We start from the raw sequence: 6498 nt of genomic DNA on the forward strand, positions 1-6498 counted from the left end.
TACTGGGAGGGAACTGGGATGTACTGGGAGGCACTACAATGTGCCGGGATGCCCTGGGATGTACTGTGGAGGAACTAGGATGTACAGGCTTGTACTGGGTTGTACCGGGTGGATCTGGCAGGGATTTGAAATGTCCTAGGATCTACTGGGATGTACTGGGAGGTAACTGTTATGTACTGGGAGTGAACTGGGAGGGAACTGGGATGTACTGTGAGGGAACTGGGACGTACTGTGAGGACACTGGGATGTACTGGTATGTACTGGGAGGGAAGTGTTATGTACTGAGGGGAACTGGGACGTACTGGGATGTACTGGGAGGGAACTGTGAAGTACTGGGATGTACTGGGAGTGAACTGGGAGGGAACTGGTATGTAGTAGGATGTACTGGGTGGGAACTGGGATGTACCAGGATGTACCGGGATGTACTGGGAGGGAACTGGTATGTACTGGGAGGGAACTGGGATGTACTGGGATGTAGTGGGAGGGAACTGGGAGGGAACTGGGATGTAGTGGGAGGGAACTGGTATGTACTGGGAGGGAACTGGGATGTACTGGGACATACTGGCAGGGAACTGGGATGTACTGGGAGGGGATTGGGACGGACTGGGAGGGAACTGGGATGTACTGGGCTGCACTGGTAGGGAACTGGGATGTACTGGGAGGAAACTGGAATGTCCCAGTTGACACCCACTTCCCTCCCAATGCCTCCCAGTATATCCCAGTTTCCTCCCAGTATATCCCAGTTTCCTCCCAGTACATCCCAGTAAATCCCAGCTCGCTGCCAGTACATGCCAATACATCGCTGTACATTCCAGTTCCGTTCCTGTACATCCCAATACATCCCCGTTCCATGCCAGTACATCCCAGTTCCCTACCAGTTCATCCCCGTACATCCCAATTCCCTCCCGGTTCACTACCACTTCTTTCCCAGTTCGGTCCATTACATCCCAGTTCCGTCCCATTACATCCCAGTACATCCCAGTTCCCTCCCAGTACATCCCAGGTCCCTCCCAGTACATCCCAGGTCCCTCCCAGTACTGGGAGGGAACTGGGATGTACTGGGAGGCACTACAATGTGCGGGGATGCCCTGGGATGTACTGTGGAGGAACTAGGATGTACAGGCTTGTACTGGGTTGTACCGGGTGGAACTGGCATGGATTTGGGATGTACCAGGATCTACTGGGATGTACTGGGAGGTAACTGTTATGTACTGGGAGTGAACTGGGAGGGAACTGGGACGTACTGGTAGGGAACTGGGATGTACTGTGAGGGAACTGGGACGTACTGTGAGGACACTGGGATGTACTGGTATGTACTGGGAGGGAAGTGTTATGTACTGAGGGGAACTGGTGCGTACTGGGATGTACTGGGATGGAACTGTGAAGTACTGGGATGTACTGGGAGTGAACTGGGAGGGAACTGGTATGTAGTAGGATGTACTGGGTGGGAACTGGGATGTACCAGGATGTACTGGGATGTACTGGGAGGGAACTGGTATGTACTGGGAGGGAACTGGGATGTAGTGGGAGGGAACTGGGAGGGAACTGGTATGTACTGGGAGGGAACTGGTATGTACTGGGAGGGAACTGGGATGTACTGGGACATACTGGCAGGGAACTGGGATGTACTGGGAGGGGATTGGGATGTACTGGGAGGGAACTTGGATGTATTGGGAGGGAAGTGTTATGTACCAAGGGGGAACTGGGACGTACTGGGATGTAGTGGGAGTGAACTGTGAAGTGCTGGGATGTACTGGGAGGGAACTGGGATGTACTGGGAGGGAACTTTAAAGTACTGGGATGTACTTAGAGGAAACTGGGAGGCAACTGGCATGTACTGGGATGTACTGGAATAGAACTGGGAGTGAACTGTGTGTGAACTGGGAGGGAACTGGGATGTACTGTGAGGGAACTGGGATGTACTGGGATGTACTGGGAGGGACTGGGAGGGATCTGGGATGTACTGGGCTGCACTGGTAGGGAACTGGGATGTACTGGGAGGAAACTGGAATGTCCCAGTTGACACCCACTTCCCTCCCAGGTTCCTCCCAGTATATCCCAGTTTCCTCCCAGTATATCCCAGTTTCCTCCCAGTACATCCCAGTAAATCCCAGTTCGCTCCCAGTACATCCCAGTACATCACAGTACATTCCAGTTCCGTTCCTGTACATCCCAATACATCCCCATTCCATGCCAGTACATCCCAGTTCCCTACCAGTTCATCCCCGTACATCCCAATTCCCTCCCGGTTCACTACCACTTCTTTCCCAGTTCCGTCCCATTACATCCCAGTTCCGTCCCATTACATCCCAGTACATCCCAGTTCCCTCCCAGTACATCCCAGGTCCCTCCCAGTACATCCCAGTTCCCTCCCAGTACTGGGAGGGAACTGAGATGTACTGGGAGGCACTACAATGTGCGGGGATGCCCTGGGATGTACTGTGGAGGAACTAGGATGTACAGGCTTGTACTGGGTTGTACCGGTCGGAACTGGCAGGGATTTGGGATGTACCAGGATCTACTGGGATGTACTGGGAGGTAACTGTTATGTACTGGGAAGGAACAGGGAGGGAACTGGGATGTACTGGTAGGGAACTGGGATGTACTGTGAGGGAACTGGGACGTACTGTGAGGACACTGGGATGTACTGGTATGTACTGGGAGGGAAGTGTTATGTACTGAGGGGAACTGGGACGTACTGGGATGTACTGGGAGGGAACTGTGAAGTACTGGGATGTACTGGGAGTGAACTGGGAGGGAACTGGTATGTAGTAGGATGTACTGGGTGGGAACTGGGATGTACTGGGAGGGGATTGGGACGGACTGGGAGGGAACTGGGATGTACTGGGCTGCACTGGTAGGGAACTGGGATGTACTGGGAGGAAACTGGAATGTCCCAGTTGACACCCAATTCCCTCCCAATGCCTCCCAGTATATCCCAGTTTCCTCCCAGTATATCCCAGTTTCCTCCCAGTACATCCCAGTAAATCCCAGCTCGCTGCCAGTACATGCCAATACATCGCTGTACATTCCAGTTCTGTTCCTGTACATCCCAATACATCCCCGTTCCATGCCAGTACATCCCAGTTCCCTACCAGTTCATCCCCGTACATCCCAATTCCCTCCCGGTTCACTACCACTTCTTTCCCAGTTCCGTCCCATTACATCCCAGTTCCGTCCCATTACATCCCAGTACATCCCAGTTCCCTCCCAGTACATCCCAGGTCCCTCCCAGTACATCCCAGGTCCCTCCCAGTACTGGGAGGGAACTGGGATGTACTGGGAGGCACTACAATGTGCGGGGATGCCCTGGGATGTACTGTGGAGGAACTAGGAAGTACAGGCTTGTACTGGGTTGTACCGGGTGGAGCTGGCAGGGATTTGGGATGTACCAGGATCTACTGGGATGTACTGGGATGTACTGGGAGGTAACTGTTGTGTACTGGGAGTGAACTGGGAGGTAACTGGGATGTACTGGGAGGGAACTGGGATGTACTGTGAGGACACTGGGATGTACTGGTATGTACTGGGAGGGAAGTGTTATGTACTGAGGGGAACTGGGACGTACTGGGACGTGCTGGGAGGGAACTATGAAGTATTGGGATGTACTTAGAGGGAACTGGGATGTACTGGGAGGGAACTGGTATGAACTGGGAGGGAACTGTGAAGTACTGGGATGTACTGGGAGGGAACTGGTATGTACTGGGTGGGAACTGGGATGTACTGGGTGGAAAGTGTTGGGAATTGGGATTTACTGGGAGGGAACTGGGATGGACTGGGAGGGAACTGGGATGTAGTGGGACATACTGGGAGGGAACTGGGATGTACTGGGGTGTACTGGGAGGGAACTGTTATGTACCGAGGGGGAACTGGGATGTACTGGGAGTGAACTGTGAAGTACTGGGATGTACTTAGAGGGAAGTGGGAGGGAACTTGGATGTAGTGGGAGGGAACTGGGGTTTACTTGGAGGAAAGTGGCATGTACTGGGCTGTACTGGAATGGAACTGGGAGTGAACTGTGTGTGAACTGTGTGTGAACTGGGATGTACTGTGAGGGAACTGGGATGTACTGGGATGTACTGGGACGGACTGGGAGGGAACTGGGATGTACTGGGAGGGATCTGGGATGTACTGGGCTGCACTGGTAGGGAGCTGGGATGTACTGGGAGGAAACTGGAATGTCCCAGTTGACACCCACTTCCCTCCCAGTGCCTCCCAGTATATCCCAGTTTCCTCCCAGTACATCCCAGTAAATCCCAGCTCGCTGCCAGTACATCCCAGTACATCGCAGTACATTCCAGTTCCGTTCCTGTACATCCCAATACATCCCCGTTCCATGCCAGTACATCCCAGTTCCCTACCAGTTCATCCCCGTACATCCCAATTCCCTCCCAGTTCACTACCACTTCTTTCCCAGTTCCGTCCCATTACATCCCAGTTCCCTCCCATTACATCCCAGCACATCCCAGTTCCCTCCCAGTACATCCCAGGTCCCTCCCAGTACATCCCAGGTCCCTCCCAGTACTGGGAGGGACCTGGGATGTACTGGGAGGAACTACAATGTGCGGGGATGCCCTGGGATGTACTGTGGAGGAACTAGGATGTACAGGCTTGTACTGGGTTGTACCGGGTGGAACTGGCAGGGATTTGGGATGTACCAGGATCTACTGGGATGTACTGGGAGGTAACTGTTATGTACTGGGAAGGAACAGGGAGGGAACTGGGATGTACTGGTAGGGAACTGGGATGTACTGGGAGGGAACTGGGACGTACTGTGAGGACACCGGGATGTACTGGTATGTACTGGGAGGGAAGTGTTATGTACTGAGGGGAACTGGGACGTACTGGGATGTACTGGGAGGGAACTGTGAAGTACTGGGATGTACTGGGAGGGAACTGGTATGTAGTAGGATGTACTGGGTGGGAACTGGGATGTACCGGGAGGGAACTGGTATGTACTGGGAGGGAACTGGTATGTACTGGGAGGGAACTGGGATGTACTGGGATGTAGTGGGAGGGAACTGGGAGGGAACTGGGATGTACTGGGAGGGAACTAGTATGTACTGGGAGGGAACTGGGATGTACTGGGAGGCACTACAATGTGCGGGGATGCCCTGGGATGTACTGTGGAGGAACTAGGATGTACAGGCTTGTACTGGGTTGTACCGGGTGGAACTGGAAGGGATTTGGGATGTACCAGGATCTACTAGGATGTACTGGGAGGTAACTGTTATGTACTGGGAAGGAACAGGGAGGGAACTGCGATGTACTGGGAGGGAACTGGGACGTACTGTGAGGACACTGGGATGTACTGGTATGTACTGGGAGGGAAGTGTTATGTACTGAGGGGAACTGGGACGTACTGGGATGTACTGGGAGGGAACTGTGAAGTACTGGGATGTACTGGGAGTGAACTGGGAGGGAACTGGTATGTAGTAGGATGTACTGGGTGGGAACTGGGATGTACCAGGATGTACTGGGACGGAACTGGGATTTACTGGGAGGGAACTGGGATGTACTGGGACATACTGGCAGGGAACTGGGATGTACTGGGAGGGGATTGGGACGGACTGGGAGGGAACTGGGATGTACTGGGCTGCACTGGTAGGGAACTGGGATGTACTGGGAGGAAACTGGAATGTCCCAGTTGACACCCACTTCCCTCCCAATGCCTCCCAGTATATCCCAGTTTCCTCCCAGTATATCCCAGTTTCCTCCCAGTACATCCCAGTAAATCCCAGCTCGCTGCCAGTACATGCCAATACATTGCTGTACATTCCAGTTCTGTTCCTGTACATCCCAATACATCCCCGTTCCATGCCAGTACATCCCAGTTCCCTACCAGTTCATCCCCGTACATCCCAGTTCCCTCCCGGTTCACTACCACTTCTTTCCCAGTTCGGTCCATTACATCCCAGTTCCGTCCCATTACATCCCAGTACATCCCAGTTCCCTCCCAGTACATCCCAGGTCCCTCCCAGTACGTCCCAGTTCCCTCCCATTACATCCCAGGTCCCTCCCAGTACTGGGAGGGAACTGGGATGTACTGGGAGGCACTACAATGTGCCGGGATGCCCTGGGATGTACTGTGGAGGAACTAGGATGTACAGGCTTGTACTGGGTTGTACCGGGTGGATCTGGCAGGGATTTGAAATGTCCTAGGATCTACTGGGATGTACTGGGAGGTAACTGTTATGTACTGGGAGTGAACTGGGAGGGAACTGGGATGTACTGTGAGGGAACTGGGACGTACTGTGAGGACACTGGGATGTACTGGTATGTACTGGGAGGGAAGTGTTATGTACTGAGGGGAACTGGGACGTACTGGGATGTGCTGGGAGGGAACTGTGAAGTACTGGGATGTACTGGGAGTGAACTGGGAGGGAACTGGTATGTAGTAGGATGTACTGGGTGGGAACTGGGATGTACCAGGATGTACCGGGATGTACTGGGAGGGAACTGGTATGTACTGGGAGGGAACTGGGATGTACTGGGATG

This window comes from Phalacrocorax aristotelis, unplaced genomic scaffold, assembly GCF_949628215.1.
Source record: "Phalacrocorax aristotelis unplaced genomic scaffold, bGulAri2.1 scaffold_122, whole genome shotgun sequence".
Taxonomy (NCBI): Eukaryota; Metazoa; Chordata; class Aves; order Suliformes; family Phalacrocoracidae; genus Phalacrocorax; species Phalacrocorax aristotelis.